Source organism: Brachyhypopomus gauderio, unplaced genomic scaffold (assembly GCF_052324685.1).
Source record: "Brachyhypopomus gauderio isolate BG-103 unplaced genomic scaffold, BGAUD_0.2 sc63, whole genome shotgun sequence".
Classification (NCBI taxonomy): Eukaryota; Metazoa; Chordata; class Actinopteri; order Gymnotiformes; family Hypopomidae; genus Brachyhypopomus; species Brachyhypopomus gauderio.
The window spans coordinates 2,208,658-2,231,157 of NW_027506884.1; the positions used below are offsets into that span (position 1 = coordinate 2,208,658).

Genomic DNA, 22,500 nt, shown 5'->3' on the forward strand with positions numbered 1-22,500 from the left:
CCTGTTGTTTGCAAACAAGCAAGCCACAGCCTCGCAGGCTCCTCCCTTGTTACCGCGAACAAACGAGCTAGGCTCTTTGTTGGCGTGGCGGGACGCCTGAGCGTACACGGCTATAGCTCGGGTTTCTCTTCATTCACGCACAAATCTTTCGCCTTTTACTAAAGATTTCCGTGGAGGGGAACGTCAAAGAGTCAAAGTGATTTTTTGGAGCGCTCTGCCTCCGGGCGGGGCCGCAACAATCCGTATAACGAGAAAGTATAAACTTAGGGAGGGGTGGGAGTGGCTCGGTGGGTGTCTGGAAGAGGGGGGAAGGGCGGGTATGCCACGGAGGAGGCCTCCCTGCCTGCGAGGCCGGTGCCCGGTCCAGCGCCCATTTCAGGTTATCGCTTCTCGGCCTTTTGGCTAAGATCAAGTGTAGTATCTGTTCTTATCAGTTTAATATCTGATACGTCCTCTATACGAGGACTTCATATTAAATGGATTTTTAGAACAGGGAGGCGAAACAGGGGCTTGCCCCGTTCGCCCCACGCATCGACCTGGTATTGCAGTACCTCCAGGAACGGTGCACCTTCCTAAGCTTGTGTGAAAAAAAGAGTTTGTTGCTGTTTGGTATGATCAGCCTGTTTTATTTTAATGAATGAATGAATGTATTTATTTATTTGGTGTGTGTGTGTGTGTGTGTGTGTGTGTGTGTATATATATATATATATATATATATATATATATATATATATATATATATATATATATATAATATGTATATATATTTATTGATTTGTCTGTCTGTCTGTCCATGTGAGGGAGCAGCCAAAATGAATAAATAAATAAAACAAAGCAGCTCACTCCACTCCTTAAATAGGCAAGAATGAAGGGGTGAGTGGTCTCTGTCTGTCTGCCTGCAATTGTCAGCTGGTCACAAATGCAGTGAGAGCGGAGGCCACTCCCCTTTCGGCTGTTTGCAGTTTTCCCTCCGTTTTTGTTCTTTTTTTTTTTTTTTTTTTTTTTTTTTTTTTGAAATTGTTCCTGTTTTCTCTCTCTCTCTCTCTCTCTCTCTCTCTCTCTCTCTATCTATTATTGCCTGCCAGCCCTGTTGTTTGCAAACAAGCAAGCCACAGCCTCGCAGGCTCCTCCCTTGTTACCGCGAACAAACGAGCTAGGCTCTTTGTTGGCGTGGCGGGACGCCTGAGCGTACACGGCTATAGCTCGGGTTTCTCTTCATTCACGCACAAATCTTTCGCCTTTTACTAAAGATTTCCGTGGAGGGGAACGTCAAAGAGTCAAAGTGATTTTTTGGAGCGCTCTGCCTCCGGGCGGGGCCGCAACAATCCGTATAACGAGAAAGTATAAACTTAGGGAGGGGTGGGAGTGGCTCGGTGGGTGTCTGGAAGAGGGGGGAAGGGCGGGTATGCCACGGAGGAGGCCTCCCTGCCTGCGAGGCCGGTGCCCGGTCCAGCGCCCATTTCAGGTTATCGCTTCTCGGCCTTTTGGCTAAGATCAAGTGTAGTATCTGTTCTTATCAGTTTAATATCTGATACGTCCTCTATACGAGGACTTCATATTAAATGGATTTTTAGAACAGGGAGGCGAAACAGGGGCTTGCCCCGTTCGCCCCACGCATCGACCTGGTATTGCAGTACCTCCAGGAACGGTGCACCTTCCTAAGCTTGTGTGAAAAAAAGAGTTTGTTGCTGTTTGGTATGATCAGCCTGTTTTATTTTAATGAATGAATGAATGTATTTATTTATTTGGTGTGTGTGTGTGTGTGTGTGTGTGTGTGTGTATATATATATATATATATATATATATATATATATATATATATATATATATATATATATAATATGTATATATATTTATTGATTTGTCTGTCTGTCTGTCCATGTGAGGGAGCAGCCAAAATGAATAAATAAATAAAACAAAGCAGCTCACTCCACTCCTTAAATAGGCAAGAATGAAGGGGTGAGTGGTCTCTGTCTGTCTGCCTGCAATTGTCAGCTGGTCACAAATGCAGTGAGAGCGGAGGCCACTCCCCTTTCGGCTGTTTGCAGTTTTCCCTCCGTTTTTGTTCTTTTTTTTTTTTTTTTTTTTTTTTTTTTTTGAAATTGTTCCTGTTTTCTCTCTCTCTCTCTCTCTCTCTCTCTCTCTCTCTCTATCTATTATTGCCTGCCAGCCCTGTTGTTTGCAAACAAGCAAGCCACAGCCTCGCAGGCTCCTCCCTTGTTACCGCGAACAAACGAGCTAGGCTCTTTGTTGGCGTGGCGGGACGCCTGAGCGTACACGGCTATAGCTCGGGTTTCTCTTCATTCACGCACAAATCTTTCGCCTTTTACTAAAGATTTCCGTGGAGGGGAACGTCAAAGAGTCAAAGTGATTTTTTGGAGCGCTCTGCCTCCGGGCGGGGCCGCAACAATCCGTATAACGAGAAAGTATAAACTTAGGGAGGGGTGGGAGTGGCTCGGTGGGTGTCTGGAAGAGGGGGGAAGGGCGGGTATGCCACGGAGGAGGCCTCCCTGCCTGCGAGGCCGGTGCCCGGTCCAGCGCCCATTTCAGGTTATCGCTTCTCGGCCTTTTGGCTAAGATCAAGTGTAGTATCTGTTCTTATCAGTTTAATATCTGATACGTCCTCTATACGAGGACTTCATATTAAATGGATTTTTAGAACAGGGAGGCGAAACAGGGGCTTGCCCCGTTCGCCCCACGCATCGACCTGGTATTGCAGTACCTCCAGGAACGGTGCACCTTCCTAAGCTTGTGTGAAAAAAAGAGTTTGTTGCTGTTTGGTATGATCAGCCTGTTTTATTTTAATGAATGAATGAATGTATTTATTTATTTGGTGTGTGTGTGTGTGTGTGTGTGTGTGTGTATATATATATATATATATATATATATATATATATATATATATATATATATATATATATATATATATGTATATATATTTATTGATTTGTCTGTCTGTCTGTCCATGTGAGGGAGCAGCCAAAATGAATAAATAAATAAAACAAAGCAGCTCACTCCACTCCTTAAATAGGCAAGAATGAAGGGGTGAGTGGTCTCTGTCTGTCTGCCTGCAATTGTCAGCTGGTCACAAATGCAGTGAGAGCGGAGGCCACTCCCCTTTCGGCTGTTTGCAGTTTTCCCTCCGTTTTTTTTTTTTTTTTTTTTTTTTTTTTTTTTTTTGAAATTGTTCCTGTTTTCTCTCTCTCTCTCTCTCTCTCTCTCTCTCTCTCTCTATCTATTATTGCCTGCCAGCCCTGTTGTTTGCAAACAAGCAAGCCACAGCCTCGCAGGCTCCTCCCTTGTTACCGCGAACAAACGAGCTAGGCTCTTTGTTGGCGTGGCGGGACGCCTGAGCGTACACGGCTATAGCTCGGGTTTCTCTTCATTCACGCACAAATCTTTCGCCTTTTACTAAAGATTTCCGTGGAGGGGAACGTCAAAGAGTCAAAGTGATTTTTTGGAGCGCTCTGCCTCCGGGCGGGGCCGCAACAATCCGTATAACGAGAAAGTATAAACTTAGGGAGGGGTGGGAGTGGCTCGGTGGGTGTCTGGAAGAGGGGGGAAGGGCGGGTATGCCACGGAGGAGGCCTCCCTGCCTGCGAGGCCGGTGCCCGGTCCAGCGCCCATTTCAGGTTATCGCTTCTCGGCCTTTTGGCTAAGATCAAGTGTAGTATCTGTTCTTATCAGTTTAATATCTGATACGTCCTCTATACGAGGACTTCATATTAAATGGATTTTTAGAACAGGGAGGCGAAACAGGGGCTTGCCCCGTTCGCCCCACGCATCGACCTGGTATTGCAGTACCTCCAGGAACGGTGCACCTTCCTAAGCTTGTGTGAAAAAAAGAGTTTGTTGCTGTTTGGTATGATCAGCCTGTTTTATTTTAATGAATGAATGAATGTATTTATTTATTTGGTGTGTGTGTGTGTGTGTGTGTGTGTGTGTATATATATATATATATATATATATATATATATATATATATATATATATATATATATATAATATGTATATATATTTATTGATTTGTCTGTCTGTCTGTCCATGTGAGGGAGCAGCCAAAATGAATAAATAAATAAAACAAAGCAGCTCACTCCACTCCTTAAATAGGCAAGAATGAAGGGGTGAGTGGTCTCTGTCTGTCTGCCTGCAATTGTCAGCTGGTCACAAATGCAGTGAGAGCGGAGGCCACTCCCCTTTCGGCTGTTTGCAGTTTTCCCTCCGTTTTTGTTCTTTTTTTTTTTTTTTTTTTTTTTTTTTTTTGAAATTGTTCCTGTTTTCTCTCTCTCTCTCTCTCTCTCTCTCTCTCTCTCTCTATCTATTATTGCCTGCCAGCCCTGTTGTTTGCAAACAAGCAAGCCACAGCCTCGCAGGCTCCTCCCTTGTTACCGCGAACAAACGAGCTAGGCTCTTTGTTGGCGTGGCGGGACGCCTGAGCGTACACGGCTATAGCTCGGGTTTCTCTTCATTCACGCACAAATCTTTCGCCTTTTACTAAAGATTTCCGTGGAGGGGAACGTCAAAGAGTCAAAGTGATTTTTTGGAGCGCTCTGCCTCCGGGCGGGGCCGCAACAATCCGTATAACGAGAAAGTATAAACTTAGGGAGGGGTGGGAGTGGCTCGGTGGGTGTCTGGAAGAGGGGGGAAGGGCGGGTATGCCACGGAGGAGGCCTCCCTGCCTGCGAGGCCGGTGCCCGGTCCAGCGCCCATTTCAGGTTATCGCTTCTCGGCCTTTTGGCTAAGATCAAGTGTAGTATCTGTTCTTATCAGTTTAATATCTGATACGTCCTCTATACGAGGACTTCATATTAAATGGATTTTTAGAACAGGGAGGCGAAACAGGGGCTTGCCCCGTTCGCCCCACGCATCGACCTGGTATTGCAGTACCTCCAGGAACGGTGCACCTTCCTAAGCTTGTGTGAAAAAAAGAGTTTGTTGCTGTTTGGTATGATCAGCCTGTTTTATTTTAATGAATGAATGAATGTATTTATTTATTTGGTGTGTGTGTGTGTGTGTGTGTGTGTGTATATATATATATATATATATATATATATATATATATATATATATATATATATATATATATAATATGTATATATATTTATTGATTTGTCTGTCTGTCTGTCCATGTGAGGGAGCAGCCAAAATGAATAAATAAATAAAACAAAGCAGCTCACTCCACTCCTTAAATAGGCAAGAATGAAGGGGTGAGTGGTCTCTGTCTGTCTGCCTGCAATTGTCAGCTGGTCACAAATGCAGTGAGAGCGGAGGCCACTCCCCTTTCGGCTGTTTGCAGTTTTCCCTCCGTTTTTGTTCTTTTTTTTTTTTTTTTTTTTTTTTTTTTTTGAAATTGTTCCTGTTTTCTCTCTCTCTCTCTCTCTCTCTCTCTCTCTCTCTCTATCTATTATTGCCTGCCAGCCCTGTTGTTTGCAAACAAGCAAGCCACAGCCTCGCAGGCTCCTCCCTTGTTACCGCGAACAAACGAGCTAGGCTCTTTGTTGGCGTGGCGGGACGCCTGAGCGTACACGGCTATAGCTCGGGTTTCTCTTCATTCACGCACAAATCTTTCGCCTTTTACTAAAGATTTCCGTGGAGGGGAACGTCAAAGAGTCAAAGTGATTTTTTGGAGCGCTCTGCCTCCGGGCGGGGCCGCAACAATCCGTATAACGAGAAAGTATAAACTTAGGGAGGGGTGGGAGTGGCTCGGTGGGTGTCTGGAAGAGGGGGGAAGGGCGGGTATGCCACGGAGGAGGCCTCCCTGCCTGCGAGGCCGGTGCCCGGTCCAGCGCCCATTTCAGGTTATCGCTTCTCGGCCTTTTGGCTAAGATCAAGTGTAGTATCTGTTCTTATCAGTTTAATATCTGATACGTCCTCTATACGAGGACTTCATATTAAATGGATTTTTAGAACAGGGAGGCGAAACAGGGGCTTGCCCCGTTCGCCCCACGCATCGACCTGGTATTGCAGTACCTCCAGGAACGGTGCACCTTCCTAAGCTTGTGTGAAAAAAAGAGTTTGTTGCTGTTTGGTATGATCAGCCTGTTTTATTTTAATGAATGAATGAATGTATTTATTTATTTGGTGTGTGTGTGTGTGTGTGTGTGTGTGTGTATATATATATATATATATATATATATATATATATATATATATATATATATATATATATATAATATGTATATATATTTATTGATTTGTCTGTCTGTCTGTCCATGTGAGGGAGCAGCCAAAATGAATAAATAAATAAAACAAAGCAGCTCACTCCACTCCTTAAATAGGCAAGAATGAAGGGGTGAGTGGTCTCTGTCTGTCTGCCTGCAATTGTCAGCTGGTCACAAATGCAGTGAGAGCGGAGGCCACTCCCCTTTCGGCTGTTTGCAGTTTTCCCTCCGTTTTTGTTCTTTTTTTTTTTTTTTTTTTTTTTTTTTTTTGAAATTGTTCCTGTTTTCTCTCTCTCTCTCTCTCTCTCTCTCTCTCTCTCTCTATCTATTATTGCCTGCCAGCCCTGTTGTTTGCAAACAAGCAAGCCACAGCCTCGCAGGCTCCTCCCTTGTTACCGCGAACAAACGAGCTAGGCTCTTTGTTGGCGTGGCGGGACGCCTGAGCGTACACGGCTATAGCTCGGGTTTCTCTTCATTCACGCACAAATCTTTCGCCTTTTACTAAAGATTTCCGTGGAGGGGAACGTCAAAGAGTCAAAGTGATTTTTTGGAGCGCTCTGCCTCCGGGCGGGGCCGCAACAATCCGTATAACGAGAAAGTATAAACTTAGGGAGGGGTGGGAGTGGCTCGGTGGGTGTCTGGAAGAGGGGGGAAGGGCGGGTATGCCACGGAGGAGGCCTCCCTGCCTGCGAGGCCGGTGCCCGGTCCAGCGCCCATTTCAGGTTATCGCTTCTCGGCCTTTTGGCTAAGATCAAGTGTAGTATCTGTTCTTATCAGTTTAATATCTGATACGTCCTCTATACGAGGACTTCATATTAAATGGATTTTTAGAACAGGGAGGCGAAACAGGGGCTTGCCCCGTTCGCCCCACGCATCGACCTGGTATTGCAGTACCTCCAGGAACGGTGCACCTTCCTAAGCTTGTGTGAAAAAAAGAGTTTGTTGCTGTTTGGTATGATCAGCCTGTTTTATTTTAATGAATGAATGAATGTATTTATTTATTTGGTGTGTGTGTGTGTGTGTGTGTGTGTGTGTATATATATATATATATATATATATATATATATATATATATATATATATATATATATATATAATATGTATATATATTTATTGATTTGTCTGTCTGTCTGTCCATGTGAGGGAGCAGCCAAAATGAATAAATAAATAAAACAAAGCAGCTCACTCCACTCCTTAAATAGGCAAGAATGAAGGGGTGAGTGGTCTCTGTCTGTCTGCCTGCAATTGTCAGCTGGTCACAAATGCAGTGAGAGCGGAGGCCACTCCCCTTTCGGCTGTTTGCAGTTTTCCCTCCGTTTTTGTTCTTTTTTTTTTTTTTTTTTTTTTTTTTTTTTGAAATTGTTCCTGTTTTCTCTCTCTCTCTCTCTCTCTCTCTCTCTCTCTCTCTATCTATTATTGCCTGCCAGCCCTGTTGTTTGCAAACAAGCAAGCCACAGCCTCGCAGGCTCCTCCCTTGTTACCGCGAACAAACGAGCTAGGCTCTTTGTTGGCGTGGCGGGACGCCTGAGCGTACACGGCTATAGCTCGGGTTTCTCTTCATTCACGCACAAATCTTTCGCCTTTTACTAAAGATTTCCGTGGAGGGGAACGTCAAAGAGTCAAAGTGATTTTTTGGAGCGCTCTGCCTCCGGGCGGGGCCGCAACAATCCGTATAACGAGAAAGTATAAACTTAGGGAGGGGTGGGAGTGGCTCGGTGGGTGTCTGGAAGAGGGGGGAAGGGCGGGTATGCCACGGAGGAGGCCTCCCTGCCTGCGAGGCCGGTGCCCGGTCCAGCGCCCATTTCAGGTTATCGCTTCTCGGCCTTTTGGCTAAGATCAAGTGTAGTATCTGTTCTTATCAGTTTAATATCTGATACGTCCTCTATACGAGGACTTCATATTAAATGGATTTTTAGAACAGGGAGGCGAAACAGGGGCTTGCCCCGTTCGCCCCACGCATCGACCTGGTATTGCAGTACCTCCAGGAACGGTGCACCTTCCTAAGCTTGTGTGAAAAAAAGAGTTTGTTGCTGTTTGGTATGATCAGCCTGTTTTATTTTAATGAATGAATGAATGTATTTATTTATTTGGTGTGTGTGTGTGTGTGTGTGTGTGTGTGTATATATATATATATATATATATATATATATATATATATATATATATATATATATATATATATAATATGTATATATATTTATTGATTTGTCTGTCTGTCTGTCCATGTGAGGGAGCAGCCAAAATGAATAAATAAATAAAACAAAGCAGCTCACTCCACTCCTTAAATAGGCAAGAATGAAGGGGTGAGTGGTCTCTGTCTGTCTGCCTGCAATTGTCAGCTGGTCACAAATGCAGTGAGAGCGGAGGCCACTCCCCTTTCGGCTGTTTGCAGTTTTCCCTCCGTTTTTGTTCTTTTTTTTTTTTTTTTTTTTTTTTTTTTTTGAAATTGTTCCTGTTTTCTCTCTCTCTCTCTCTCTCTCTCTCTCTCTCTCTCTATCTATTATTGCCTGCCAGCCCTGTTGTTTGCAAACAAGCAAGCCACAGCCTCGCAGGCTCCTCCCTTGTTACCGCGAACAAACGAGCTAGGCTCTTTGTTGGCGTGGCGGGACGCCTGAGCGTACACGGCTATAGCTCGGGTTTCTCTTCATTCACGCACAAATCTTTCGCCTTTTACTAAAGATTTCCGTGGAGGGGAACGTCAAAGAGTCAAAGTGATTTTTTGGAGCGCTCTGCCTCCGGGCGGGGCCGCAACAATCCGTATAACGAGAAAGTATAAACTTAGGGAGGGGTGGGAGTGGCTCGGTGGGTGTCTGGAAGAGGGGGGAAGGGCGGGTATGCCACGGAGGAGGCCTCCCTGCCTGCGAGGCCGGTGCCCGGTCCAGCGCCCATTTCAGGTTATCGCTTCTCGGCCTTTTGGCTAAGATCAAGTGTAGTATCTGTTCTTATCAGTTTAATATCTGATACGTCCTCTATACGAGGACTTCATATTAAATGGATTTTTAGAACAGGGAGGCGAAACAGGGGCTTGCCCCGTTCGCCCCACGCATCGACCTGGTATTGCAGTACCTCCAGGAACGGTGCACCTTCCTAAGCTTGTGTGAAAAAAAGAGTTTGTTGCTGTTTGGTATGATCAGCCTGTTTTATTTTAATGAATGAATGAATGTATTTATTTATTTGGTGTGTGTGTGTGTGTGTGTGTGTGTGTGTATATATATATATATATATATATATATATATATATATATATATATATATATATATATATATAATATGTATATATATTTATTGATTTGTCTGTCTGTCTGTCCATGTGAGGGAGCAGCCAAAATGAATAAATAAATAAAACAAAGCAGCTCACTCCACTCCTTAAATAGGCAAGAATGAAGGGGTGAGTGGTCTCTGTCTGTCTGCCTGCAATTGTCAGCTGGTCACAAATGCAGTGAGAGCGGAGGCCACTCCCCTTTCGGCTGTTTGCAGTTTTCCCTCCGTTTTTGTTCTTTTTTTTTTTTTTTTTTTTTTTTTTTTTTGAAATTGTTCCTGTTTTCTCTCTCTCTCTCTCTCTCTCTCTCTCTCTCTCTCTCTATCTATTATTGCCTGCCAGCCCTGTTGTTTGCAAACAAGCAAGCCACAGCCTCGCAGGCTCCTCCCTTGTTACCGCGAACAAACGAGCTAGGCTCTTTGTTGGCGTGGCGGGACGCCTGAGCGTACACGGCTATAGCTCGGGTTTCTCTTCATTCACGCACAAATCTTTCGCCTTTTACTAAAGATTTCCGTGGAGGGGAACGTCAAAGAGTCAAAGTGATTTTTTGGAGCGCTCTGCCTCCGGGCGGGGCCGCAACAATCCGTATAACGAGAAAGTATAAACTTAGGGAGGGGTGGGAGTGGCTCGGTGGGTGTCTGGAAGAGGGGGGAAGGGCGGGTATGCCACGGAGGAGGCCTCCCTGCCTGCGAGGCCGGTGCCCGGTCCAGCGCCCATTTCAGGTTATCGCTTCTCGGCCTTTTGGCTAAGATCAAGTGTAGTATCTGTTCTTATCAGTTTAATATCTGATACGTCCTCTATACGAGGACTTCATATTAAATGGATTTTTAGAACAGGGAGGCGAAACAGGGGCTTGCCCCGTTCGCCCCACGCATCGACCTGGTATTGCAGTACCTCCAGGAACGGTGCACCTTCCTAAGCTTGTGTGAAAAAAAGAGTTTGTTGCTGTTTGGTATGATCAGCCTGTTTTATTTTAATGAATGAATGAATGTATTTATTTATTTGGTGTGTGTGTGTGTGTGTGTGTGTGTGTGTATATATATATATATATATATATATATATATATATATATATATATATATATATATATATATATATGTATATATATTTATTGATTTGTCTGTCTGTCTGTCCATGTGAGGGAGCAGCCAAAATGAATAAATAAATAAAACAAAGCAGCTCACTCCACTCCTTAAATAGGCAATGAAGGGGTGAGTGGTCTCTGTCTGTCTGCCTGCAATTGTCAGCTGGTCACAAATGCAGTGAGAGCGGAGGCCACTCCCCTTTCGGCTGTTTGCAGTTTTCCCTCCGTTTTTGTTCTTTTTTTTTTTTTTTTTTTTTTTTTTTTTTGAAATTGTTCCTGTTTTCTCTCTCTCTCTCTCTCTCTCTCTCTCTCTCTCTCTATCTATTATTGCCTGCCAGCCCTGTTGTTTGCAAACAAGCAAGCCACAGCCTCGCAGGCTCCTCCCTTGTTACCGCGAACAAACGAGCTAGGCTCTTTGTTGGCGTGGCGGGACGCCTGAGCGTACACGGCTATAGCTCGGGTTTCTCTTCATTCACGCACAAATCTTTCGCCTTTTACTAAAGATTTCCGTGGAGGGGAACGTCAAAGAGTCAAAGTGATTTTTTGGAGCGCTCTGCCTCCGGGCGGGGCCGCAACAATCCGTATAACGAGAAAGTATAAACTTAGGGAGGGGTGGGAGTGGCTCGGTGGGTGTCTGGAAGAGGGGGGAAGGGCGGGTATGCCACGGAGGAGGCCTCCCTGCCTGCGAGGCCGGTGCCCGGTCCAGCGCCCATTTCAGGTTATCGCTTCTCGGCCTTTTGGCTAAGATCAAGTGTAGTATCTGTTCTTATCAGTTTAATATCTGATACGTCCTCTATACGAGGACTTCATATTAAATGGATTTTTAGAACAGGGAGGCGAAACAGGGGCTTGCCCCGTTCGCCCCACGCATCGACCTGGTATTGCAGTACCTCCAGGAACGGTGCACCTTCCTAAGCTTGTGTGAAAAAAAGAGTTTGTTGCTGTTTGGTATGATCAGCCTGTTTTATTTTAATGAATGAATGAATGTATTTATTTATTTGGTGTGTGTGTGTGTGTGTGTGTGTGTGTGTATATATATATATATATATATATATATATATATATATATATATATATATATATATATATATAATATGTATATATATTTATTGATTTGTCTGTCTGTCTGTCCATGTGAGGGAGCAGCCAAAATGAATAAATAAATAAAACAAAGCAGCTCACTCCACTCCTTAAATAGGCAAGAATGAAGGGGTGAGTGGTCTCTGTCTGTCTGCCTGCAATTGTCAGCTGGTCACAAATGCAGTGAGAGCGGAGGGGCCACTCCCCTTTCGGCTGTTTGCAGTTTTCCCTCCGTTTTTGTTCTTTTTTTTTTTTTTTTTTTTTTTTTTTTTTGAAATTGTTCCTGTTTTCTCTCTCTCTCTCTCTCTCTCTCTCTCTCTCTCTCTATCTATTATTGCCTGCCAGCCCTGTTGTTTGCAAACAAGCAAGCCACAGCCTCGCAGGCTCCTCCCTTGTTACCGCGAACAAACGAGCTAGGCTCTTTGTTGGCGTGGCGGGACGCCTGAGCGTACACGGCTATAGCTCGGGTTTCTCTTCATTCACGCACAAATCTTTCGCCTTTTACTAAAGATTTCCGTGGAGGGGAACGTCAAAGAGTCAAAGTGATTTTTTGGAGCGCTCTGCCTCCGGGCGGGGCCGCAACAATCCGTATAACGAGAAAGTATAAACTTAGGGAGGGGTGGGAGTGGCTCGGTGGGTGTCTGGAAGAGGGGGGAAGGGCGGGTATGCCACGGAGGAGGCCTCCCTGCCTGCGAGGCCGGTGCCCGGTCCAGCGCCCATTTCAGGTTATCGCTTCTCGGCCTTTTGGCTAAGATCAAGTGTAGTATCTGTTCTTATCAGTTTAATATCTGATACGTCCTCTATACGAGGACTTCATATTAAATGGATTTTTAGAACAGGGAGGCGAAACAGGGGCTTGCCCCGTTCGCCCCACGCATCGACCTGGTATTGCAGTACCTCCAGGAACGGTGCACCTTCCTAAGCTTGTGTGAAAAAAAGAGTTTGTTGCTGTTTGGTATGATCAGCCTGTTTTATTTTAATGAATGAATGAATGTATTTATTTATTTGGTGTGTGTGTGTGTGTGTGTGTGTGTGTGTATATATATATATATATATATATATATATATATATATATATATATATATATATATATATATAATATGTATATATATTTATTGATTTGTCTGTCTGTCTGTCCATGTGAGGGAGCAGCCAAAATGAATAAATAAATAAAACAAAGCAGCTCACTCCACTCCTTAAATAGGCAAGAATGAAGGGGTGAGTGGTCTCTGTCTGTCTGCCTGCAATTGTCAGCTGGTCACAAATGCAGTGAGAGCGGAGGCCACTCCCCTTTCGGCTGTTTGCAGTTTTCCCTCCGTTTTTGTTCTTTTTTTTTTTTTTTTTTTTTTTTTTTTTTTGAAATTGTTCCTGTTTTCTCTCTCTCTCTCTCTCTCTCTCTCTCTCTCTCTCTATCTATTATTGCCTGCCAGCCCTGTTGTTTGCAAACAAGCAAGCCACAGCCTCGCAGGCTCCTCCCTTGTTACCGCGAACAAACGAGCTAGGCTCTTTGTTGGCGTGGCGGGACGCCTGAGCGTACACGGCTATAGCTCGGGTTTCTCTTCATTCACGCACAAATCTTTCGCCTTTTACTAAAGATTTCCGTGGAGGGGAACGTCAAAGAGTCAAAGTGATTTTTTGGAGCGCTCTGCCTCCGGGCGGGGCCGCAACAATCCGTATAACGAGAAAGTATAAACTTAGGGAGGGGTGGGAGTGGCTCGGTGGGTGTCTGGAAGAGGGGGGAAGGGCGGGTATGCCACGGAGGAGGCCTCCCTGCCTGCGAGGCCGGTGCCCGGTCCAGCGCCCATTTCAGGTTATCGCTTCTCGGCCTTTTGGCTAAGATCAAGTGTAGTATCTGTTCTTATCAGTTTAATATCTGATACGTCCTCTATACGAGGACTTCATATTAAATGGATTTTTAGAACAGGGAGGCGAAACAGGGGCTTGCCCCGTTCGCCCCACGCATCGACCTGGTATTGCAGTACCTCCAGGAACGGTGCACCTTCCTAAGCTTGTGTGAAAAAAAGAGTTTGTTGCTGTTTGGTATGATCAGCCTGTTTTATTTTAATGAATGAATGAATGTATTTATTTATTTGGTGTGTGTGTGTGTGTGTGTGTGTGTGTGTATATATATATATATATATATATATATATATATATATATATATATATATATATATATATATAATATGTATATATATTTATTGATTTGTCTGTCTGTCTGTCCATGTGAGGGAGCAGCCAAAATGAATAAATAAATAAAACAAAGCAGCTCACTCCACTCCTTAAATAGGCAAGAATGAAGGGGTGAGTGGTCTCTGTCTGTCTGCCTGCAATTGTCAGCTGGTCACAAATGCAGTGAGAGCGGAGGCCACTCCCCTTTCGGCTGTTTGCAGTTTTCCCTCCGTTTTTGTTCTTTTTTTTTTTTTTTTTTTTTTTTTTTTTTGAAATTGTTCCTGTTTTCTCTCTCTCTCTCTCTCTCTCTCTCTCTCTCTCTCTATCTATTATTGCCTGCCAGCCCTGTTGTTTGCAAACAAGCAAGCCACAGCCTCGCAGGCTCCTCCCTTGTTACCGCGAACAAACGAGCTAGGCTCTTTGTTGGCGTGGCGGGACGCCTGAGCGTACACGGCTATAGCTCGGGTTTCTCTTCATTCACGCACAAATCTTTCGCCTTTTACTAAAGATTTCCGTGGAGGGGAACGTCAAAGAGTCAAAGTGATTTTTTGGAGCGCTCTGCCTCCGGGCGGGGCCGCAACAATCCGTATAACGAGAAAGTATAAACTTAGGGAGGGGTGGGAGTGGCTCGGTGGGTGTCTGGAAGAGGGGGGAAGGGCGGGTATGCCACGGAGGAGGCCTCCCTGCCTGCGAGGCCGGTGCCCGGTCCAGCGCCCATTTCAGGTTATCGCTTCTCGGCCTTTTGGCTAAGATCAAGTGTAGTATCTGTTCTTATCAGTTTAATATCTGATACGTCCTCTATACGAGGACTTCATATTAAATGGATTTTTAGAACAGGGAGGCGAAACAGGGGCTTGCCCCGTTCGCCCCACGCATCGACCTGGTATTGCAGTACCTCCAGGAACGGTGCACCTTCCTAAGCTTGTGTGAAAAAAAGAGTTTGTTGCTGTTTGGTATGATCAGCCTGTTTTATTTTAATGAATGAATGAATGTATTTATTTATTTGGTGTGTGTGTGTGTGTGTGTGTGTGTGTGTATATATATATATATATATATATATATATATATATATATATATATATATATATATATATATATATGTATATATATTTATTGATTTGTCTGTCTGTCTGTCCATGTGAGGGAGCAGCCAAAATGAATAAATAAATAAAACAAAGCAGCTCACTCCACTCCTTAAATAGGCAAGAATGAAGGGGTGAGTGGTCTCTGTCTGTCTGCCTGCAATTGTCAGCTGGTCACAAATGCAGTGAGAGCGGAGGCCACTCCCCTTTCGGCTGTTTGCAGTTTTCCCTCCGTTTTTGTTCTTTTTTTTTTTTTTTTTTTTTTTTTTTTTTGAAATTGTTCCTGTTTTCTCTCTCTCTCTCTCTCTCTCTCTCTCTCTCTCTATCTATTATTGCCTGCCAGCCCTGTTGTTTGCAAACAAGCAAGCCACAGCCTCGCAGGCTCCTCCCTTGTTACCGCGAACAAACGAGCTAGGCTCTTTGTTGGCGTGGCGGGACGCCTGAGCGTACACGGCTATAGCTCGGGTTTCTCTTCATTCACGCACAAATCTTTCGCCTTTTACTAAAGATTTCCGTGGAGGGGAACGTCAAAGAGTCAAAGTGATTTTTTGGAGCGCTCTGCCTCCGGGCGGGGCCGCAACAATCCGTATAACGAGAAAGTATAAACTTAGGGAGGGGTGGGAGTGGCTCGGTGGGTGTCTGGAAGAGGGGGGAAGGGCGGGTATGCCACGGAGGAGGCCTCCCTGCCTGCGAGGCCGGTGCCCGGTCCAGCGCCCATTTCAGGTTATCGCTTCTCGGCCTTTTGGCTAAGATCAAGTGTAGTATCTGTTCTTATCAGTTTAATATCTGATACGTCCTCTATACGAGGACTTCATATTAAATGGATTTTTAGAACAGGGAGGCGAAACAGGGGCTTGCCCCGTTCGCCCCACGCATCGACCTGGTATTGCAGTACCTCCAGGAACGGTGCACCTTCCTAAGCTTGTGTGAAAAAAAGAGTTTGTTGCTGTTTGGTATGATCAGCCTGTTTTATTTTAATGAATGAATGAATGTATTTATTTATTTGGTGTGTGTGTGTGTGTGTGTGTGTGTGTGTATATATATATATATATATATATATATATATATATATATATATATATATATATATATATATAATATGTATATATATTTATTGATTTGTCTGTCTGTCTGTCCATGTGAGGGAGCAGCCAAAATGAATAAATAAATAAAACAAAGCAGCTCACTCCACTCCTTAAATAGGCAAGAATGAAGGGGTGAGTGGTCTCTGTCTGTCTGCCTGCAATTGTCAGCTGGTCACAAATGCAGTGAGAGCGGAGGCCACTCCCCTTTCGGCTGTTTGCAGTTTTCCCTCCGTTTTTGTTCTTTTTTTTTTTTTTTTTTTTTTTTTTTTTTGAAATTGTTCCTGTTTTCTCTCTCTCTCTCTCTCTCTCTCTCTCTCTCTCTCTATCTATTATTGCCTGCCAGCCCTGTTGTTTGCAAACAAGCAAGCCACAGCCTCGCAGGCTCCTCCCTTGTTACCGCGAACAAACGAGCTAGGCTCTTTGTTGGCGTGGCGGGACGCCTGAGCGTACACGGCTATAGCTCGGGTTTCTCTTCATTCACGCACAAATCTTTCGCCTTTTACTAAAGATTTCCGTGGAGGGGAACGTCAAAGAGTCAAAGTGATTTTTTGGAGCGCTCTGCCTCCGGGCGGGGCCGCAACAATCCGTATAACGAGAAAGTATAAACTTAGGGAGGGGTGGGAGTGGCTCGGTGGGTGTCTGGAAGAGGGGGGAAGGGCGGGTATGCCACGGAGGAGGCCTCCCTGCCTGCGAGGCCGGTGCCCGGTCCAGCGCCCATTTCAGGTTATCGCTTCTCGGCCTTTTGGCTAAGATCAAGTGTAGTATCTGTTCTTATCAGTTTAATATCTGATACGTCCTCTATACGAGGACTTCATATTAAATGGATTTTTAGAACAGGGAGGCGAAACAGGGGCTTGCCCCGTTCGCCCCACGCATCGACCTGGTATTGCAGTACCTCCAGGAACGGTGCACCTTCCTAAGCTTGTGTGAAAAAAAGAGTTTGTTGCTGTTTGGTATGATCAGCCTGTTTTATTTTAATGAATGAATGAATGTATTTATTTATTTGGTGTGTGTGTGTGTGTGTGTGTGTGTGTGTATATATATATATATATATATATATATATATATATATATATATATATATATATATATATATAATATGTATATATATTTATTGATTTGTCTGTCTGTCTGTCCATGTGAGGGAGCAGCCAAAATGAATAAATAAATAAAACAAAGCAGCTCACTCCACTCCTTAAATAGGCAAGAATGAAGGGGTGAGTGGTCTCTGTCTGTCTGCCTGCAATTGTCAGCTGGTCACAAATGCAGTGAGAGCGGAGGCCACTCCCCTTTCGGCTGTTTGCAGTTTTCCCTCCGTTTTTGTTCTTTTTTTTTTTTTTTTTTTTTTTTTTTTTTGAAATTGTTCCTGTTTTCTCTCTCTCTCTCTCTCTCTCTCTCTCTCTCTCTCTATCTATTATTGCCTGCCAGCCCTGTTGTTTGCAAACAAGCAAGCCACAGCCTCGCAGGCTCCTCCCTTGTTACCGCGAACAAACGAGCTAGGCTCTTTGTTGGCGTGGCGGGACGCCTGAGCGTACACGGCTATAGCTCGGGTTTCTCTTCATTCACGCACAAATCTTTCGCCTTTTACTAAAGATTTCCGTGGAGGGGAACGTCAAAGAGTCAAAGTGATTTTTTGGAGCGCTCTGCCTCCGGGCGGGGCCGCAACAATCCGTATAACGAGAAAGTATAAACTTAGGGAGGGGTGGGAGTGGCTCGGTGGGTGTCTGGAAGAGGGGGGAAGGGCGGGTATGCCACGGAGGAGGCCTCCCTGCCTGCGAGGCCGGTGCCCGGTCCAGCGCCCATTTCAGGTTATCGCTTCTCGGCCTTTTGGCTAAGATCAAGTGTAGTATCTGTTCTTATCAGTTTAATATCTGATACGTCCTCTATACGAGGACTTCATATTAAATGGATTTTTAGAACAGGGAGGCGAAACAGGGGCTTGCCCCGTTCGCCCCACGCATCGACCTGGTATTGCAGTACCTCCAGGAACGGTGCACCTTCCTAAGCTTGTGTGAAAAAAAGAGTTTGTTGCTGTTTGGTATGATCAGCCTGTTTTATTTTAATGAATGAATGAATGTATTTATTTATTTGGTGTGTGTGTGTGTGTGTGTGTGTGTGTGTATATATATATATATATATATATATATATATATATATATATATATATATATATATATATAATATGTATATATATTTATTGATTTGTCTGTCTGTCTGTCCATGTGAGGGAGCAGCCAAAATGAATAAATAAATAAAACAAAGCAGCTCACTCCACTCCTTAAATAGGCAAGAATGAAGGGGTGAGTGGTCTCTGTCTGTCTGCCTGCAATTGTCAGCTGGTCACAAATGCAGTGAGAGCGGAGGCCACTCCCCTTTCGGCTGTTTGCAGTTTTCCCTCCGTTTTTGTTCTTTTTTTTTTTTTTTTTTTTTTTTTTTTTTGAAATTGTTCCTGTTTTCTCTCTCTCTCTCTCTCTCTCTCTCTCTCTCTCTCTATCTATTATTGCCTGCCAGCCCTGTTGTTTGCAAACAAGCAAGCCACAGCCTCGCAGGCTCCTCCCTTGTTACCGCGAACAAACGAGCTAGGCTCTTTGTTGGCGTGGCGGGACGCCTGAGCGTACACGGCTATAGCTCGGGTTTCTCTTCATTCACGCACAAATCTTTCGCCTTTTACTAAAGATTTCCGTGGAGGGGAACGTCAAAGAGTCAAAGTGATTTTTTGGAGCGCTCTGCCTCCGGGCGGGGCCGCAACAATCCGTATAACGAGAAAGTATAAACTTAGGGAGGGGTGGGAGTGGCTCGGTGGGTGTCTGGAAGAGGGGGGAAGGGCGGGTATGCCACGGAGGAGGCCTCCCTGCCTGCGAGGCCGGTGCCCGGTCCAGCGCCCATTTCAGGTTATCGCTTCTCGGCCTTTTGGCTAAGATCAAGTGTAGTATCTGTTCTTATCAGTTTAATATCTGATACGTCCTCTATACGAGGACTTCATATTAAATGGATTTTTAGAACAGGGAGGCGAAACAGGGGCTTGCCCCGTTCGCCCCACGCATCGACCTGGTATTGCAGTACCTCCAGGAACGGTGCACCTTCCTAAGCTTGTGTCTTGTGTGAAAAAAAGAGTTTGTTGCTGTTTGGTATGATCAGCCTGTTTTATTTTAATGAATGAATGAATGTATTTATTTATTTGGTGTGTGTGTGTGTGTGTGTGTGTGTGTGTATATATATATATATATATATATATATATATATATATATATATATATATATATATATATATAATATGTATATATATTTATTGATTTGTCTGTCTGTCTGTCCATGTGAGGGAGCAGCCAAAATGAATAAATAAATAAAACAAAGCAGCTCACTCCACTCCTTAAATAGGCAAGAATGAAGGGGTGAGTGGTCTCTGTCTGTCTGCCTGCAATTGTCAGCTGGTCACAAATGCAGTGAGAGCGGAGGCCACTCCCCTTTCGGCTGTTTGCAGTTTTCCCTCCGTTTTTGTTCTTTTTTTTTTTTTTTTTTTTTTTTTTTTTTGAAATTGTTCCTGTTTTCTCTCTCTCTCTCTCTCTCTCTCTCTCTCTCTCTCTATCTATTATTGCCTGCCAGCCCTGTTGTTTGCAAACAAGCAAGCCACAGCCTCGCAGGCTCCTCCCTTGTTACCGCGAACAAACGAGCTAGGCTCTTTGTTGGCGTGGCGGGACGCCTGAGCGTACACGGCTATAGCTCGGGTTTCTCTTCATTCACGCACAAATCTTTCGCCTTTTACTAAAGATTTCCGTGGAGGGGAACGTCAAAGAGTCAAAGTGATTTTTTGGAGCGCTCTGCCTCCGGGCGGGGCCGCAACAATCCGTATAACGAGAAAGTATAAACTTAGGGAGGGGTGGGAGTGGCTCGGTGGGTGTCTGGAAGAGGGGGGAAGGGCGGGTATGCCACGGAGGAGGCCTCCCTGCCTGCGAGGCCGGTGCCCGGTCCAGCGCCCATTTCAGGTTATCGCTTCTCGGCCTTTTGGCTAAGATCAAGTGTAGTATCTGTTCTTATCAGTTTAATATCTGATACGTCCTCTATACGAGGACTTCATATTAAATGGATTTTTAGAACAGGGAGGCGAAACAGGGGCTTGCCCCGTTCGCCCCACGCATCGACCTGGTATTGCAGTACCTCCAGGAACGGTGCACCTTCCTAAGCTTGTGTGAAAAAAAGAGTTTGTTGCTGTTTGGTATGATCAGCCTGTTTTATTTTAATGAATGAATGAATGTATTTATTTATTTGGTGTGTGTGTGTGTGTGTGTGTGTGTGTGTATATATATATATATATATATATATATATATATATATATATATATATATATATATATATATAATATGTATATATATTTATTGATTTGTCTGTCTGTCTGTCCATGTGAGGGAGCAGCCAAAATGAATAAATAAATAAAACAAAGCAGCTCACTCCACTCCTTAAATAGGCAAGAATGAAGGGGTGAGTGGTCTCTGTCTGTCTGCCTGCAATTGTCAGCTGGTCACAAATGCAGTGAGAGCGGAGGCCACTCCCCTTTCGGCTGTTTGCAGTTTTCCCTCCGTTTTTGTTCTTTTTTTTTTTTTTTTTTTTTTTTTTTTTTGAAATTGTTCCTGTTTTCTCTCTCTCTCTCTCTCTCTCTCTCTCTCTCTCTCTCTATCTATTATTGCCTGCCAGCCCTGTTGTTTGCAAACAAGCAAGCCACAGCCTCGCAGGCTCCTCCCTTGTTACCGCGAACAAACGAGCTAGGCTCTTTGTTGGCGTGGCGGGACGCCTGAGCGTACACGGCTATAGCTCGGGTTTCTCTTCATTCACGCACAAATCTTTCGCCTTTTACTAAAGATTTCCGTGGAGGGGAACGTCAAAGAGTCAAAGTGATTTTTTGGAGCGCTCTGCCTCCGGGCGGGGCCGCAACAATCCGTATAACGAGAAAGTATAAAACTTAGGGAGGGGTGGGAGTGGCTCGGTGGGTGTCTGGAAGAGGGGGGAAGGGCGGGTATGCCACGGAGGAGGCCTCCCTGCCTGCGAGGCCGGTGCCCGGTCCAGCGCCCATTTCAGGTTATCGCTTCTCGGCCTTTTGGCTAAGATCAAGTGTAGTATCTGTTCTTATCAGTTTAATATCTGATACGTCCTCTATACGAGGACTTCATATTAAATGGATTTTTAGAACAGGGAGGGCGAAACAGGGGCTTGCCCCGTTCGCCCCACGCATCGACCTGGTATTGCAGTACCTCCAGGAACGGTGCACCTTCCTAAGCTTGTGTGAAAAAAAGAGTTTGTTGCTGTTTGGTATGATCAGCCTGTTTTATTTTAATGAATGAATGAATGTATTTATTTATTTGGTGTGTGTGTGTGTGTGTGTGTGTGTGTGTATATATATATATATATATATATATATATATATATATATATATATATATATATATATATATAATATGTATATATATTTATTGATTTGTCTGTCTGTCTGTCCATGTGAGGGAGCAGCCAAAATGAATAAATAAATAAAACAAAGCAGCTCACTCCACTCCTTAAATAGGCAAGAATGAAGGGGTGAGTGGTCTCTGTCTGTCTGCCTGCAATTGTCAGCTGGTCACAAATGCAGTGAGAGCGGAGGCCACTCCCCTTTCGGCTGTTTGCAGTTTTCCCTCCGTTTTTGTTCTTTTTTTTTTTTTTTTTTTTTTTTTTTTTTTTGAAATTGTTCCTGTTTTCTCTCTCTCTCTCTCTCTCTCTCTCTCTCTCTCTCTATCTATTATTGCCTGCCAGCCCTGTTGTTTGCAAACAAGCAAGCCACAGCCTCGCAGGCTCCTCCCTTGTTACCGCGAACAAACGAGCTAGGCTCTTTGTTGGCGTGGCGGGACGCCTGAGCGTACACGGCTATAGCTCGGGTTTCTCTTCATTCACGCACAAATCTTTCGCCTTTTACTAAAGATTTCCGTGGAGGGGAACGTCAAAGAGTCAAAGTGATTTTTTGGAGCGCTCTGCCTCCGGGCGGGGCCGCAACAATCCGTATAACGAGAAAGTATAAACTTAGGGAGGGGTGGGAGTGGCTCGGTGGGTGTCTGGAAGAGGGGGGAAGGGCGGGTATGCCACGGAGGAGGCCTCCCTGCCTGCGAGGCCGGTGCCCGGTCCAGCGCCCATTTCAGGTTATCGCTTCTCGGCCTTTTGGCTAAGATCAAGTGTAGTATCTGTTCTTATCAGTTTAATATCTGATACGTCCTCTATACGAGGACTTCATATTAAATGGATTTTTAGAACAGGGAGGCGAAACAGGGGCTTGCCCCCGTTCGCCCCACGCATCGACCTGGTATTGCAGTACCTCCAGGAACGGTGCACCTTCCTAAGCTTGTGTGAAAAAAAGAGTTTGTTGCTGTTTGGTATGATCAGCCTGTTTTATTTTAATGAATGAATGAATGTATTTATTTATTTGGTGTGTGTGTGTGTGTGTGTGTGTGTGTGTATATATATATATATATATATATATATATATATATATATATATATATATATATATATATAATATGTATATATATTTATTGATTTGTCTGTCTGTCTGTCCATG

At 44.4% G+C, this 22,500-nt stretch overlaps 42 non-coding genes across 42 annotated transcripts; all 42 read left to right on the top strand.

Moving 5' to 3' along the window:
• Positions 1 to 113: 113 nt before the first annotated feature.
• LOC143489683 (U5 spliceosomal RNA) lies at positions 114 to 232 on the top strand. The gene has a single exon (XR_013124791.1). It is a non-coding gene; the product is annotated as a U5 spliceosomal RNA (small nuclear RNA).
• Positions 233 to 382: 150 nt separating this feature from the next.
• LOC143489757 (U2 spliceosomal RNA) lies at positions 383 to 573 on the top strand. Its single transcript, XR_013124860.1, has one exon. It is a non-coding gene; the product is annotated as a U2 spliceosomal RNA (small nuclear RNA).
• Positions 574 to 1,199: 626 nt separating this feature from the next.
• Positions 1,200 to 1,318, top strand: LOC143489684 (U5 spliceosomal RNA). Its single transcript, XR_013124792.1, has one exon. It is a non-coding gene; the product is annotated as a U5 spliceosomal RNA (small nuclear RNA).
• Positions 1,319 to 1,468: 150 nt separating this feature from the next.
• Positions 1,469 to 1,659, top strand: LOC143489758 (U2 spliceosomal RNA). The gene has a single exon (XR_013124861.1). It is a non-coding gene; the product is annotated as a U2 spliceosomal RNA (small nuclear RNA).
• A 625-nt stretch (positions 1,660 to 2,284) lies between these two features.
• LOC143489685 (U5 spliceosomal RNA) lies at positions 2,285 to 2,403 on the top strand. The gene has a single exon (XR_013124793.1). It is a non-coding gene; the product is annotated as a U5 spliceosomal RNA (small nuclear RNA).
• Positions 2,404 to 2,553: 150 nt separating this feature from the next.
• LOC143489759 (U2 spliceosomal RNA) lies at positions 2,554 to 2,744 on the top strand. Its single transcript, XR_013124862.1, has one exon. It is a non-coding gene; the product is annotated as a U2 spliceosomal RNA (small nuclear RNA).
• A 622-nt stretch (positions 2,745 to 3,366) lies between these two features.
• Positions 3,367 to 3,485, top strand: LOC143489686 (U5 spliceosomal RNA). Its single transcript, XR_013124794.1, has one exon. It is a non-coding gene; the product is annotated as a U5 spliceosomal RNA (small nuclear RNA).
• A 150-nt stretch (positions 3,486 to 3,635) lies between these two features.
• On the top strand, positions 3,636 to 3,826 carry LOC143489760 (U2 spliceosomal RNA). The gene has a single exon (XR_013124863.1). It is a non-coding gene; the product is annotated as a U2 spliceosomal RNA (small nuclear RNA).
• Positions 3,827 to 4,449: 623 nt separating this feature from the next.
• Positions 4,450 to 4,568, top strand: LOC143489687 (U5 spliceosomal RNA). The gene has a single exon (XR_013124795.1). It is a non-coding gene; the product is annotated as a U5 spliceosomal RNA (small nuclear RNA).
• Positions 4,569 to 4,718: 150 nt separating this feature from the next.
• On the top strand, positions 4,719 to 4,909 carry LOC143489763 (U2 spliceosomal RNA). Its single transcript, XR_013124865.1, has one exon. It is a non-coding gene; the product is annotated as a U2 spliceosomal RNA (small nuclear RNA).
• A 623-nt stretch (positions 4,910 to 5,532) lies between these two features.
• Positions 5,533 to 5,651, top strand: LOC143489689 (U5 spliceosomal RNA). The gene has a single exon (XR_013124796.1). It is a non-coding gene; the product is annotated as a U5 spliceosomal RNA (small nuclear RNA).
• A 150-nt stretch (positions 5,652 to 5,801) lies between these two features.
• LOC143489764 (U2 spliceosomal RNA) lies at positions 5,802 to 5,992 on the top strand. The gene has a single exon (XR_013124866.1). It is a non-coding gene; the product is annotated as a U2 spliceosomal RNA (small nuclear RNA).
• A 625-nt stretch (positions 5,993 to 6,617) lies between these two features.
• LOC143489690 (U5 spliceosomal RNA) lies at positions 6,618 to 6,736 on the top strand. The gene has a single exon (XR_013124797.1). It is a non-coding gene; the product is annotated as a U5 spliceosomal RNA (small nuclear RNA).
• Positions 6,737 to 6,886: 150 nt separating this feature from the next.
• On the top strand, positions 6,887 to 7,077 carry LOC143489765 (U2 spliceosomal RNA). The gene has a single exon (XR_013124867.1). It is a non-coding gene; the product is annotated as a U2 spliceosomal RNA (small nuclear RNA).
• Positions 7,078 to 7,702: 625 nt separating this feature from the next.
• Positions 7,703 to 7,821, top strand: LOC143489691 (U5 spliceosomal RNA). The gene has a single exon (XR_013124798.1). It is a non-coding gene; the product is annotated as a U5 spliceosomal RNA (small nuclear RNA).
• Positions 7,822 to 7,971: 150 nt separating this feature from the next.
• Positions 7,972 to 8,162, top strand: LOC143489766 (U2 spliceosomal RNA). The gene has a single exon (XR_013124868.1). It is a non-coding gene; the product is annotated as a U2 spliceosomal RNA (small nuclear RNA).
• Positions 8,163 to 8,789: 627 nt separating this feature from the next.
• LOC143489693 (U5 spliceosomal RNA) lies at positions 8,790 to 8,908 on the top strand. The gene has a single exon (XR_013124800.1). It is a non-coding gene; the product is annotated as a U5 spliceosomal RNA (small nuclear RNA).
• A 150-nt stretch (positions 8,909 to 9,058) lies between these two features.
• LOC143489767 (U2 spliceosomal RNA) lies at positions 9,059 to 9,249 on the top strand. The gene has a single exon (XR_013124870.1). It is a non-coding gene; the product is annotated as a U2 spliceosomal RNA (small nuclear RNA).
• A 627-nt stretch (positions 9,250 to 9,876) lies between these two features.
• Positions 9,877 to 9,995, top strand: LOC143489694 (U5 spliceosomal RNA). The gene has a single exon (XR_013124801.1). It is a non-coding gene; the product is annotated as a U5 spliceosomal RNA (small nuclear RNA).
• Positions 9,996 to 10,145: 150 nt separating this feature from the next.
• LOC143489768 (U2 spliceosomal RNA) lies at positions 10,146 to 10,336 on the top strand. The gene has a single exon (XR_013124871.1). It is a non-coding gene; the product is annotated as a U2 spliceosomal RNA (small nuclear RNA).
• Positions 10,337 to 10,957: 621 nt separating this feature from the next.
• On the top strand, positions 10,958 to 11,076 carry LOC143489695 (U5 spliceosomal RNA). Its single transcript, XR_013124802.1, has one exon. It is a non-coding gene; the product is annotated as a U5 spliceosomal RNA (small nuclear RNA).
• A 150-nt stretch (positions 11,077 to 11,226) lies between these two features.
• Positions 11,227 to 11,417, top strand: LOC143489769 (U2 spliceosomal RNA). The gene has a single exon (XR_013124872.1). It is a non-coding gene; the product is annotated as a U2 spliceosomal RNA (small nuclear RNA).
• Positions 11,418 to 12,044: 627 nt separating this feature from the next.
• On the top strand, positions 12,045 to 12,163 carry LOC143489696 (U5 spliceosomal RNA). Its single transcript, XR_013124803.1, has one exon. It is a non-coding gene; the product is annotated as a U5 spliceosomal RNA (small nuclear RNA).
• A 150-nt stretch (positions 12,164 to 12,313) lies between these two features.
• Positions 12,314 to 12,504, top strand: LOC143489770 (U2 spliceosomal RNA). The gene has a single exon (XR_013124873.1). It is a non-coding gene; the product is annotated as a U2 spliceosomal RNA (small nuclear RNA).
• Positions 12,505 to 13,130: 626 nt separating this feature from the next.
• LOC143489697 (U5 spliceosomal RNA) lies at positions 13,131 to 13,249 on the top strand. Its single transcript, XR_013124804.1, has one exon. It is a non-coding gene; the product is annotated as a U5 spliceosomal RNA (small nuclear RNA).
• A 150-nt stretch (positions 13,250 to 13,399) lies between these two features.
• On the top strand, positions 13,400 to 13,590 carry LOC143489771 (U2 spliceosomal RNA). The gene has a single exon (XR_013124874.1). It is a non-coding gene; the product is annotated as a U2 spliceosomal RNA (small nuclear RNA).
• Positions 13,591 to 14,215: 625 nt separating this feature from the next.
• On the top strand, positions 14,216 to 14,334 carry LOC143489698 (U5 spliceosomal RNA). Its single transcript, XR_013124805.1, has one exon. It is a non-coding gene; the product is annotated as a U5 spliceosomal RNA (small nuclear RNA).
• Positions 14,335 to 14,484: 150 nt separating this feature from the next.
• LOC143489772 (U2 spliceosomal RNA) lies at positions 14,485 to 14,675 on the top strand. Its single transcript, XR_013124875.1, has one exon. It is a non-coding gene; the product is annotated as a U2 spliceosomal RNA (small nuclear RNA).
• Positions 14,676 to 15,297: 622 nt separating this feature from the next.
• Positions 15,298 to 15,416, top strand: LOC143489699 (U5 spliceosomal RNA). The gene has a single exon (XR_013124806.1). It is a non-coding gene; the product is annotated as a U5 spliceosomal RNA (small nuclear RNA).
• Positions 15,417 to 15,566: 150 nt separating this feature from the next.
• Positions 15,567 to 15,757, top strand: LOC143489775 (U2 spliceosomal RNA). Its single transcript, XR_013124877.1, has one exon. It is a non-coding gene; the product is annotated as a U2 spliceosomal RNA (small nuclear RNA).
• A 625-nt stretch (positions 15,758 to 16,382) lies between these two features.
• On the top strand, positions 16,383 to 16,501 carry LOC143489700 (U5 spliceosomal RNA). Its single transcript, XR_013124807.1, has one exon. It is a non-coding gene; the product is annotated as a U5 spliceosomal RNA (small nuclear RNA).
• A 150-nt stretch (positions 16,502 to 16,651) lies between these two features.
• On the top strand, positions 16,652 to 16,842 carry LOC143489776 (U2 spliceosomal RNA). The gene has a single exon (XR_013124878.1). It is a non-coding gene; the product is annotated as a U2 spliceosomal RNA (small nuclear RNA).
• A 625-nt stretch (positions 16,843 to 17,467) lies between these two features.
• LOC143489701 (U5 spliceosomal RNA) lies at positions 17,468 to 17,586 on the top strand. Its single transcript, XR_013124808.1, has one exon. It is a non-coding gene; the product is annotated as a U5 spliceosomal RNA (small nuclear RNA).
• A 150-nt stretch (positions 17,587 to 17,736) lies between these two features.
• On the top strand, positions 17,737 to 17,927 carry LOC143489777 (U2 spliceosomal RNA). The gene has a single exon (XR_013124879.1). It is a non-coding gene; the product is annotated as a U2 spliceosomal RNA (small nuclear RNA).
• Positions 17,928 to 18,550: 623 nt separating this feature from the next.
• Positions 18,551 to 18,669, top strand: LOC143489702 (U5 spliceosomal RNA). Its single transcript, XR_013124809.1, has one exon. It is a non-coding gene; the product is annotated as a U5 spliceosomal RNA (small nuclear RNA).
• Positions 18,670 to 18,819: 150 nt separating this feature from the next.
• On the top strand, positions 18,820 to 19,010 carry LOC143489778 (U2 spliceosomal RNA). Its single transcript, XR_013124880.1, has one exon. It is a non-coding gene; the product is annotated as a U2 spliceosomal RNA (small nuclear RNA).
• A 632-nt stretch (positions 19,011 to 19,642) lies between these two features.
• On the top strand, positions 19,643 to 19,761 carry LOC143489705 (U5 spliceosomal RNA). The gene has a single exon (XR_013124811.1). It is a non-coding gene; the product is annotated as a U5 spliceosomal RNA (small nuclear RNA).
• A 150-nt stretch (positions 19,762 to 19,911) lies between these two features.
• LOC143489779 (U2 spliceosomal RNA) lies at positions 19,912 to 20,102 on the top strand. Its single transcript, XR_013124881.1, has one exon. It is a non-coding gene; the product is annotated as a U2 spliceosomal RNA (small nuclear RNA).
• Positions 20,103 to 20,729: 627 nt separating this feature from the next.
• Positions 20,730 to 20,848, top strand: LOC143489706 (U5 spliceosomal RNA). Its single transcript, XR_013124812.1, has one exon. It is a non-coding gene; the product is annotated as a U5 spliceosomal RNA (small nuclear RNA).
• A 151-nt stretch (positions 20,849 to 20,999) lies between these two features.
• Positions 21,000 to 21,191, top strand: LOC143489642 (U2 spliceosomal RNA). The gene has a single exon (XR_013124752.1). It is a non-coding gene; the product is annotated as a U2 spliceosomal RNA (small nuclear RNA).
• A 627-nt stretch (positions 21,192 to 21,818) lies between these two features.
• LOC143489707 (U5 spliceosomal RNA) lies at positions 21,819 to 21,937 on the top strand. Its single transcript, XR_013124813.1, has one exon. It is a non-coding gene; the product is annotated as a U5 spliceosomal RNA (small nuclear RNA).
• Positions 21,938 to 22,087: 150 nt separating this feature from the next.
• Positions 22,088 to 22,279, top strand: LOC143489640 (U2 spliceosomal RNA). The gene has a single exon (XR_013124750.1). It is a non-coding gene; the product is annotated as a U2 spliceosomal RNA (small nuclear RNA).
• The last annotated feature ends 221 nt before the right edge of the window (positions 22,280 to 22,500 follow it).